Below are 12,305 nucleotides of genomic sequence, written 5' to 3'. Positions count from 1 at the left end.
TGCCAGCAGCCACAAGAAGCTGAAAAAGGCAAGGAATAGATTCTCCCCTGGAGCCTTCCGAGGGAGTGCAACCCTGCAGGCACCTTGATCTGGGCCCAGTGATACTGACTTCAGACTTCTGGCTTCCAAGACTGTGGACTGTGAGTGAATACATTTCTGTTGTTCTAAGCCCCAAAGTTGAAAGTAATTTGTTACAACAGCCACAAAAACAAAAATAATTAACCTGTAATGTTTTCAATGTTCTCATGAATGAAACCCCCCAAGTATCAGAAGATGAGTGGCTATGTGAAATGGCTGTGTCAACCACATACTTAAGAAGAGGAGGGATGGGGTTATCTCCAAAGAGTAATGTGATGAATTCCTGTTCAATGGCCCCTGTCTGCAATTATCAACTCCAAGGCCTAATATACTTGACTATTTGAGCTCCCTGAAAATTTCAAGTTTCAAAAGTTACCTAATGATTTGCAATTAATTCAGAGAAGAGTCTTAAGACTTATCCAGTTAACACCTTTATTTAATGTATTAAAATATATTCATCCACCAAACATCTACTATTCATGCTAAATTTTGTGGATGAAAAGCAAAAAAAAAAAAAAAAAAAAAAAAAAAACTAAGTATCTGTAACAAGAATACTCAATCCAGTTACAAAACACCGCTTAAACACTAAAGAACACATTTATGCTTAGCTGGCAGATATCACAAATTGCTCCCCAATATTTGTTGTCTTGTTTTTATATGGCATTGAACCCATGGCCATCCAGATAAAAAACTGCATTTCTCACTCCCTTGCAGCTCAGTGGCTAAATAATAAATTCTGGCCAGTAATCAGAAGCTTGCAATACGTGCAAGCTTCACTTCATGCCCAAAAGAGGAAGGGGAATACAATCCCCTTCTCTTTCCTCTGCCCATCTGAATTTAATATGAACATATTAGTGAGTACACTTGATAAAGCAGACAAGAATAACAACCACATAATAGATTTTAAAGTCCACTTTTCCAACACTTTAGAGCCACTATGGCATCCGTGGACTATTTATGTTCAGATGTACATGAAAGAGGGGAAAATACAAACAACCTTTATCTTGTTAAAAAGATTATGTTCTCTTTGCAGTGATCAAATCTAGATCCAAATGAAAGGAACTACCAATTCTCCATGATTGAAAATGATGTCTGTACATACAAGTAGGTAGCTGAAATCAGCCTGTTTGTGAATTAATAACACCAATTAGAAACAACTTTATTTTAATTCCAATTCTAATGCTGCATTGCACACTTACTTGTTTGAACTAGATTGGCTGGAAGATGGGGAGAAGAAACAATGAGAAAGCGCTGGACAGTCCTAAGAATAGAAATTCAAGTGGGTGAAGTAACAACAAGTAAATGGTTTGTGATTTACCTTCTACTCCCAAAGGACATGAGGCAAAATAATCAGAATGTTGCCCCGGAATGCACACAGGATTTGAGGTCAGAAAACAAATCCTAGTCCCAGTTTCATTACATACCAGTGTTGTGACCTTAAACAAGTCAATTAAATTCTCAGAACTTCAGTGATTTCATCCATAAAATGGGCACAATACTACTTATACTATACAGCACATATGAAAAAAAAGTGTAATAACAAAAGTGATCCTACAGGGCAAATGGGAAAATATTACATAAGCTATTACGAAGAGCAGAGGTTTCAAATTGGAGCTTAGGAGTGGAATTTTCCCCTTAGATATGTTTTTGTTTGACCTGCCCAGTGTCTTTACATTTTTACTTTGTTGTCAACTTTTGAAAGCAAGACAATTCACATAAAAGTACAAACTCTTTGATGAAGACATCATTTGGTCCTCATCCTTGCCATGCAACAGTCAATTAATTTTGAGTATTTATTTATTTATTCATTCATTCAACCAGTATTTATTTATGATGGACTATGTAGATGGCACTGTTCTAGTTGCTGAGTAAAGACACAATTGAAACACAGGTGAGGCTGCTGCTCTCCTGATACTGCTTTCTGGGAGGACTCATCTACCATCCCCTGGACCACTCCACTCACTCGTACTCCCTGTGTGGATCCTGTGGGCTCTAGAGTTTGTGGCTCCAGACTGCTTGCAGGTAAATGCTTTCTAGAGTGAGAAGAGATAGAGACGTTGCACAGTTGTGTGCCTGGTGGGATAGGGTGGGTGGGCAAAGTGAGAAGAAAAATAAAGAAATTGCAATTTGCATCAAAATGCTATGGTCTTAACCAAATAACCTTTAGAATTAGACAAGACAGGTAGCTTTTCTACTTGCTCATCCACTCATTCAATAAGCATTCGCTAAATACTGAGTCCGTGCCAAATACTGTACCAAGAGGTAAGATATAGAGATAAATGCCTCAAGGAGCTAATGGGATTCTATTTAGACATCCTCAAAATCTCAAGAAATACCACAATCAGACTTGCAGTATTTCAAACGAAGGAGACTTCCCCATAATCACTGGCATGACACCAAGACTAAAAGTCAAGTCTTTTATTCAATTATGGCAATATCTAATTTGGGTTTTTTTTTCCCCCTACATCTTTTAAGTGCTTTATATGGATTAAACCATTCTGTTCTCATAACAACACATGCAGCAGGCATTACTTTTATTCCCACTTATGAATATGACCTAGAAACATACTGTTAAATCCTGTGTCTACTTTTTACATTTGTAAGATCTGGCATTTCTTCTCCATGACCTAGTTACTTGTCCAGAGTATAAGTAAGTTTGCTGTCTGTTTGCTTAAATTTCAGACATTTCACAAGCAAAATTTGGTGAAAAGTCATTTTAATTTCTTCTCCACTTACCATTCTCTGCCTTGAGGTGCTTTATTACCAGGAGTACAAAAGCTAGTTCAGGGAAACAGTAACAGTATTATAAGAATTGCTATTGTTTATTGCAGGTATTACTATATTATGCTAGATACTTCACAGATTTTTTTTTCTTTTATCACTCCCTTCTTATTCAGACAAACAAGGAATTGAAGCTCAGCGAGATGTGCAATTTCCTGTACTTATACAGCTAGTAAGTGCCAGGGCTCAAATATAAACCCAGACTTCCAGCTCAGTGCTCTTCATATGTTCCACATGACATATTCTGAAGGGACTGTAAAGGCAAAATTATGTATAAAATATAATTGAAGCAGACGTCTCCAAATTTTTGGTGAGCCCAAAGATTTCCAGGCAGAGGATAAGGCCTGGTCCCAGGCTGGGGATTGGCATAATGAGTGGTGGGGGCAGGGAGGTCTAGAAGGGAAGTGAGCTTTCTGGGAGGTGCCACACTACTTGTAACAGTCAGAGAATTCCCAAACAGGTGCAGGGCACATGTACTATCTGGTGGTCTGCCTGATAAGGCTTCAAGTTCTACTGGTAGATACTGATGCAGTCAATCTAAAGATGAGAATTTTTAAATGCCTTTGGTTTTAGGGTTGGTTTATTTCATGTGGTCATTTTCACCCAATTAAATGATATTCAGTTCAAAATTACATAGAAACAACTAAAAAGACCTTGGGGGAAACAGGTTCTTCTGGATGAAAAATCAAATTTAGCTACCAATAAATTCAATTCAATGAAAAATGGAAACCACAAACCAGACTGCCTGGTTGCATTGCATGTATGCTAATGTGCCATGCATTTCTGATGCATTAGTACAAAATGTTCTGTATATTTCATATGTGAAACCATGTCTTAGAAATAAAGAAATAGAATGAAATAATAAATGGCAAATGGTCACTGTTAATCTTTGACTTATTTTTAAAGCATGGTACTACTTGGAAGATCAAGTAATACCCATAATGTTAGAAAAACAAAGTTATTGTTTTATGGATGTCTTTTGTTTAGAGAGGTCCAGCTATTTCAATATATGTCTCTTTGGCCGTAATACTCTAAAAAAGAGAAGACAGAAAGAAATACAAAGAGAGAACAAGAAGGGATCTGAAGAGAGAGACTGGGAAAGGGAACAGTACATGGGAATATTTTTGCTTCCAGCTATGGACAAGTGCCACACTTTCTCCTAATAACCTTGACCTGCTTTTCGTGGCTCAGCAGTAGCAGCTGTGTCACATCGGCTTAGCATCTGCTTATCAATATAACTGTGCAAACCTGACTCCCGCTTCCAGTGTCCTTAGCACTGAGGATATCACAGTCACCAGGTTGACTGAGCAGCCTGCAGAATGTAGGAAACAATCAGTTCTTAGGAGGAGGAGGGCAGGACAAGGCGTGGAGAAATGACCAGAACATGGTCTCTTTATTGTCCAATGATCATAAGGAGAAAGAATATTTGTTGGGCAGCACATGGGACAGGTTGTCCTAAAGTTGCAGAATTAATGGGTTGTTGAATCTTAAAAAGAAAAATGCCATTCCATCACACACCTCAGTAAATATGTAACGGTGTGTGAAACCTCTGGGAGCATTGCTGCACTGATGCTTCGCCATGATATTCATATCTTCTCAGCCAAAAACGGAGACACCAGGAGCAGTATGAGAATACAAAGCAGAGAGATGGTGGTTAAGAGTTTGGCCTTCTTGTCAGGCTTCCATAGTTAAAATTCTGACTTCACCACTGACCATCTTTGGGCAAAGTACTTAAGCTGAACAGGACCCTTATGTTCTTGTGCGGATTAAAATAGGTAACAAATAGAAAAGTATAGAGCCTGACACAAATGATACAATGGACTTTGGGAACTTAGGGGAAAAGGTGGGAGTGGGGTGAGGAATAAGAGTACACATCAAATACAGTGTACACTGCTCAGGTGATGGGTGCACCAAAATCTCAGAAATCACCACGAGTGAACTTATCCATGTAACCCAAAACCACCTGCTCCCCAAAAACCTATTAAAATAAAAAAAATTGTATAGAGACTGGTTGCTGGTATGCACCCAATAAATATGTAGTCTGAGAAATATGAGTGTATTTATAGAAACAAAATAATATTAAAAGCTAAGATAAGTCAGACTGTAGAAACAGGGCCTGTCCTCAAAACAAGTGTGTTTGTGTAGTGCAGATAGATAGCATGAATTCGACCACAATAAGTCTCAGTGTGTGATGGCTCCTTGTCAGAGGATTTCTTCTGATCTGGGCCCGTCTCAATAGCCTAGCCTGAAGTATCCTCCAGTAGTCATCGAGTCAACAAATGTTTAGTGAGTCCGTCTTAATCTGTTCTTATAACTTAGGAGCAGTTCTAGACACTGGGGACACAGCAGTGAAGAAGAGTGTTAAAGTCTTTCCCTCACAGAGCTTACATTCTAGAAGGAGAAATAGAAAAAGATAAATATATAAAGAGATATATAAAGTCAGGGTGTGGTAACTGCTGTGAAGAGAAAGCAGGAAAGGAGATAGTGAGGGATAGGGCTATGGTTTCTAGTTAGTGTGGTTGATTGTCCTTGAGGAGGCGATACTTGCAGATATCTGAAAGAAGTGAAGATGGGAGTAGGGCAATTATCCTGGGATGTTTCCAGGCAAAGGATCAGCAATAGGAAAGACTGAAGCCAAGTGTGTTTGGTAACCCAAGGGAAAGCAGGTCAGTGTGCCTGGAGCAGAGTGAGTGAGAGAGAGAAATCAGGAGACATAATTAGAGAATTGGCCAGTGGCCCATCATGTAGGTCATCAGATGCCATAGTAAGGAGTTTGGAATACCTAAAAATACGCTGAGAAGACATTAGAAAATTTTGAGCAAAGGAATGTCATGATCTGAGTTATGTTTTACAAGGACTCTGACAGCTGCATGGAAAATAGATTATAGCAAGTAAGACTGGTTTCAAGGAAACCAGTTAGGAGTCTTCCCAGACCAGATGATATATGAGTAGCTTTAATAGGATGGCAATGGTGAGATGTGGTCAGATTTGGGATATATTTTGAAAGTGGGACACACATGATCAACTGATGGTTTGAATAATGGTATGAAAGAAAAATAAGAATCAATATTGACTCCAAGTTGTTTTTTAACAAAAGCCAGCTGTGTGAATAATATTGTCACATTGAGAAAGCTCAGGAAGTAGTTGGTTTGAAGGTGGAGGGGAATCAAGTTTGGACAAGCTAGGTTTGAGATGCCTATTAAATATCCTGATTGATGTCAAATAAGTAAGATAAATGAAGCTGGAGTTCAGGGGAGAGGTCAGATCAAGAGATATATTTAGGAGTCAATAGTATATAGTTGGTATTTTAAATGGAGCTGAATGAGATTAACAATAAAGTGAGTACAGCTGGGGAAAACATCCTAGCATTTAGAATTGAATGAAGCAGGATCCAACAAAGACTGCAAAGATTTCTTACTTAGGACAAAAAGTGAAGAAAAAAGAGGCTGAAGCTAGGCAACCAGACGCCCAAGCCATAATCACAGCTGTATCACAGGCTAGTATCAAGGTCTTTTCATTTCCACTTCATAACCTATAAAATGAGGATTATCACCTGTGCCTGTCACACTTTTACCATTGTTGAAAGGCAAAAAAGCTTTCATCTGTGACAAGTCACCAGAGAAATGTTGCAGCACCACTAGCAGGCAAGGAGAAAAAAGTTGTGAACCCAAGAAATATCATACCCTGCTGGGAAGAGGAAAGGCTAGGAGTGATATTGTGCTAATTCTGAAATATGTGCAGTCCATATCTCCATCCCCCAACTCCCAACTTCTCCTTCCTATCTGCTAAATCATGTCAACTCTAAGCTACAAAATGAATGCCCACAGAAGAGCATTAAAGGAATAAGTCAGAGCAGTGCCAAAGAAGAGAGAAAAGAAAGAAAATACTGGGGAGATTTAAAGAGCAAAGGAAATAGTAGATTCCTTCCTTCCCTCCTTCCCTCCTTCCCTCCTTCCTTCCTTCCTTCCTTCCTCCCACGTTCCAGTTTTCCTTTCAAGATGGGGATGTTGCCCAGGCTGCACTTCAACTCCTAAGCTCAGGTGATCCTCCCGCCTCAACCTCCCGAGTAGCTAGGACTACAGGTGCACACCTCTGCAGCTGGCGTTTTAGATATTATTGTGTCCTTCCAGGTTAGGAATTGAAGAAGAAAGAGGAAGAAAAACAAGTAATCTTGGATACTTGCCATTTCCATGAAGGGAGGGAAGCAGCAGGACTCTTTGAGAGAAGATCAATGCTCAGCATCCTGGTAGATAGCAGAGGAATCCCTGATTAGTAATTCAACTGACATTGATTCAAAAGGTTGATTTGCAGGCATCCAAGCCTGGGAAGGAGGAAGTTTGATGTGTTTTCCAAATTGGCAGCGAAAGAATAATTTACGTTGGAGATTTGTTTCTGAGCAGAGAAAAGAGATGAGATAGTTGAAAAAATCAATGATGATACCACCCAGAGTTCTAGCTTTCCTTCACTTTTTATAGGAATAAAATAATGAGTAGAAGAGAAGGTATAAACTAGTTTAAATATGTTCCAACATATAAACCATGCCAGAAAAGCAACCATCAATTTCTCTTCCCCTTGAACTTTTCATTTAAGCACAGACACACTTTTAGGGACTAATGAAGAGAAGATATAAATGTTGATGAAGAAATCACTTAATAAAATGCCATGAACACAGTTAAATAGTATTTAAAGATTTGGGAGAAGAGGGGTACCTTAAAAACAAATAAAAAGTACATGATAACATAACCAGTACAATTATTGTTAACATTTGACTTAATTGCTTCTTTTTAAAAAAAAAAAAAAAAAAAGGCTTACATATCATCCTCAAGTCCATTGTGTCCTAATGCCCACTGCTAATCCTCTAGCAATAATAGGTATTATTCAGTATTTGTTTTAAATTATTACAAATGTTGTCACACTGTATCTACCATTCTACAACTTGCCTTTTTTATGAAACATTATTTTTTGAGATGCATAAATCTTGATATACAGAGATTTCTTTCACACATTTAATTTTTTCTGACAGTCATGCATTCTTACACTATTTCATGTGATCCTTCCAACTCTAAGTGAGTTAAATGAGTTATAACATCTCCACTTTACAGATGAGAGTATTCAAGATTGTCCAGGGGGTAGGTGTAGAACCTTCTGGCTTCCTGGCCAATTCTTCTTCACTGTACCAACTGTTTTCAAGCTTATATTTTTATCTGTAAAACTTTTTTTCAAATATGAAACTTATACAGAATGCTAACATGTAGGAGGCATTCACATTAGAGCTAGAGGCAGAGGTTCTGGGCTCTGCCCTCAGCCTTTCCTACATCCTGCAGTGGCCCTTGAAGCAGCTCCATGAACCTCTAGGTCTCTGTGGCACCTGTTATGGAAGCTGGTGTACTAAAGCAGTGGCCTTTTTGCAAGCACTATGCAGCCAGACAAAAGTTTTAAATACAGAGAACAAAATGCCCATAGCGATTTGGTCAATGAGAGAACTGAACACACTTTTTGTGATGCCACCTATGCAATGCAGTGTAATGGCAAAAGGCGGCTAGCAAATCTTGGCTGGTATCCAGTATGCAGAGGAAAAGCTGTTTAAAAGTCTCCTCAGCTTAGAGTTTGGCCAGAGTAGGTTTCAAGAACATAGAAACCCCGTATTGTGAGGAACACAGAAATGCTTGAGATAGATGACAAAAGCAGTGAGCAGACATCAAGGAAAGGGTGGTTCTTGCAGAAGAAAGAAAGGAGAGAAGAAACCCTTCAAAAGAAGTGGTTTAGTTCTTGACAGGAAAGAAAGCATTCAGAGAAATTAATAGACAAAAATGAAAGCAAAGACAAGTTAAAACAGGTTCTGCATATATGGAGCCAAAGTTTTAGAAGGGGAAAAAGATAAGAAAGGTGGGTTTTTTAAGGTTTTGTTTTGCTTTAGGTAGAATGATGAGGATCTGAGAAGAAGAAGGAAGGCCTCAAGATGAAATAAATACATTTTCAAAAACATGGGGATATCACTAGGTAAAGAGTAGACATAATGAAAGTAGCAAGCTGGGCACGGTGGCTCACACCTGTAATCCCAGCAATTTGGGAGGCCAATGCAGGCGGATCACAAGGACAGGGGTTCAAGACCAGCCTGGCCAACATGAGTGAAACCCTGTCTCCACTAAAAAGAATTACAAAAACTAGCTGGGCATGGTGGCATGTGCCTGTAATCCCAGCTACTCGGGAGGGTGAGGCAGGAGAATTGCTTGAACCCGAGAGGTGGAGGTTGCAGCGAGCCAAGATCACGCCACTGCACTCCAGCCTGGGTGACAGAGCAAGACTCCATCTCAAAAATAAATAAATAAATAATAAAAATTAAAAAATTTAAAAAATTTAAAAAATAAAGTAGCATAAGCTGGAGAAGGCTGAAAGACAGGATATGGCACTCTGAGGTGAAAGGATCAATTTAATTTGAGATTAAAAAATAAGATTATAAATCAAAAGTGATACATTGCATACAAATCTATATGGCATAAGCACTGCAGACAAGAAGGATGATGTTGAGAGTCCATCTTAACTAAATATTAGTGTTGTAAGGTTCAGGATAAGAAGAATAAGAAAACAGGCAGGCGTGGTGGCTCACGCCTGTAATCTCAGCACTTTGGGAGGCAGAGGTGGGCGAATCACCTGAGGTCAGGTGTTCAACAGCAGCCTGACCAACATGGAGAAACCCTGTCTCTACTAAAAATACAAAATTAGCTGGGTGTGGTGGCACATGCCTATAATCCCAGCTACTCAGGAGGCTGAGGCAGGAGAATCCCTTTAACCCGGGAGGCAGAGTTTGCAATGAGTCGAGATCACGTCATTGCACTCCAGCCTGGGCAAAAAGAGTGAAACTCCATCTCAAAAAAAAAAAAAAAAAAAAAAAAGAATAAGAAGAATAAGAAAATAATAAGATAACGAAATATGGATGAAACATACTTTTAGACACAAGGTAAGATCTGGCCTACCCAAACTACCCAATAAGGGAAATAATAGTAAATGTTCAATCAGTTCCTGTTCTGCTGCTAATCTTAAAGCCATTTTTTAAGGGAGAAGCCATTAAGGAAAACTGAACATAACTGAACATATACTATAAAAATAATTACATACCAGATGATATAATTAAATGTAACTCTACTCAACAGTACTTGTGAGTAATATACAACTGTAAGTACATACCCCTCAGCAAGAAAATATCTACAAGAACTGTTTGGCCAGAATTGTCAGCTGTTATTAAAATACAACTTCAGTCTTGGTCCTTCCTATTTCATACAAGACTCATTAATTCCAGATATCAATGCTGATATGCTTATAGTAATGAGCTCTATAATTGTTCAATTATACAGTTTTTCTGGCTGTAGCCATATAAGTTTATCTCTTGTGTTTCTACTGTTCTGTTTCTGTTTATAAAATTCTATTTGTTATTTTGAAAGTTGATGTTATACATAAAGTATAGAAGGCATGAATACTTTGTTGGGTTTGTTAATTTCCTTTGTTAATTTCTTCCATATTGTACTGGTGTAGAAGAATATTACTGACTCTCATGACTTAGGTAGGAAAAATAATCTTCAAAATTGAGCACAAATTACTCAAATGCTTTTTACTATGGTTATTTATTTCTTACTCTAAATGCCACCATTATAAAAAGCTTTGTTATCCCAGATGTGAGTTCAGTCTAGGCAACCACATTGAGATAATAAGTAAATCTGTTATGACTGTTTTGTGTGCTTTACACTAAGTCTGAAAAATTAAATGACAAAAAGAGAGAAGTGGGCCAGTTATAAGTGATATGATTTATGTGTAAGAAAATTTGTGTAATACAAAATTTGTATAATACAAAATGAAAGATAGCATCTTTGCTAATCATGCTATGGTGATAACCGATATTAATGTCTCAAAATCCCTGAAATATTAAATAAATAAAAGATGAATAAGCCAAGTCCTGTTAGAACAAGAAAAAATGAAAACTATGATAAAAAGAATAATCAAAGCTTAACTCTCAAGATATCAGAGAGGTAGTCATATGTTAAAATATGATATAAAAAATATCCATTGGTAGGAGATAAGATGAAGGTTATACCGAACAAAACAAACATTCTCAGCTACAGAGTGTTTAATGAAATAAAGTAGATAGGAAAGTATAAGCAAACAAAGCATAAACAGAAAAGAGGAACTGAGAAAAGTGTATGCAAACAAAGTACAGGAGGTAGTAAAGAAAAGTGAAAGGTAAGGACTCCATATCAAAAAAAATTCACAGTAATAAAACAAAAAGACTATTTAAAGTGGTTTGAAAAGAGACACATTAGAAATAATGGTAGAATAATGGTAATCCTCATAAACCTACCTCAAAAAGCAAGAAAAAAATTTTAGTTCAAGAGGACACATGTTAGTTAATGCCAAGAAACTTAACAAATGATGAAGAATAAAAGTCTTTAATAGTAGATTTTATAACTCAAAGAGGAATTAAAAAGTTTTAAAAATAAATACATACTTAAGTCACATGACCTCACTGACATGGAATTTTAGCTCCACAAATGTTAAGGTGGGGACAGGTATGGGAAATTATGAGGTGACAGAATAATAATAAATAAGAAACAGCAACAAAAATTGACTGTTTTAGGGATTGGTAATACAGTAGTGTTTTTAGCAGAAATATCATTGGCTAGTCAGGATGGGACCAGAATGATAAGTTGTGTTCATGATGTTATATGTCAGGTGTCTTTGGAAAATTCAAGAGGAAATACCCCCTTTCATATATTCTCAACAAAAAATCTACTGACCCAGCTATATCAGCACCCATTATCTATGCCTTCCCTCCTGTTAAATGGATTATTATCATTATATTTATTCTATGCTGTTTTCTAGCATCAATCCCCTTACAGTACACTAGATCTGGTCCCTTCTCACCTACATTGCTCTGGCAATGTCTCCTATCTCTCCTGTGTTATCAGTTTTTCTCTCTGTATTAGATTATCCCCCTCAACAGACAGTATTCTTTAGTAAGTTTTATCTTTAAAACAATCTCCTTGTACTTCACAACCATGTCATTAATCTCTTCTTTACAGCAAGAATCCTTGACAATTTTGTTTAGACATTCTCTCCTTCTGTTCTCTCTCAACCTACTCCATTAGAATTTCCTTTCCCACTGCTCTACTGAAATAATTCTTGCTAATGACATCAATGGCTTTTATGTTGCCAAATCCAATGATCATTTCTCAGCCCTTATCTAATTTAATTTATCAGCATGATTTGATACACCTAATCATCCCTGCATCTTGAGACACTTTCTTCACTTGGCTTCTGAGACAATATTTTCTCTTGCTTCTATTTTTTCTTAATTGATTATTATTCTCTGTTCCCTTAACTAGTTTTTCCTTATCTTCCCAACCTCTAAATGAAATATTTGGGGGCCAAAGAGCTCATTCCTTTGACCTTTTCTT

At 37.5% G+C, this 12,305-nt stretch overlaps 1 long non-coding RNA gene across 1 annotated transcript in view; it reads right to left on the bottom strand.

Moving 5' to 3' along the window:
* Window positions 1–12,305, bottom strand: part of LOC134761521 (uncharacterized) — a 379,933-nt gene that overhangs the window by 273,183 nt on the left and 94,445 nt on the right. The window contains exon 3 of the long non-coding RNA XR_010140221.1: window positions 7,039–7,251. This is a non-coding gene — a long non-coding RNA (uncharacterized LOC134761521). The remainder of the gene's footprint in view (window positions 1–7,038; window positions 7,252–12,305) is intronic.

Source organism: Pongo abelii, chromosome 5 (assembly GCF_028885655.2).
Source record: "Pongo abelii isolate AG06213 chromosome 5, NHGRI_mPonAbe1-v2.0_pri, whole genome shotgun sequence".
In the NCBI taxonomy this organism is placed as follows: domain Eukaryota; kingdom Metazoa; phylum Chordata; class Mammalia; order Primates; family Hominidae; genus Pongo; species Pongo abelii.
Note: the sequence above shows the minus strand (reverse complement) of the source record. Positions and strands in the feature narration are given on the sequence as shown.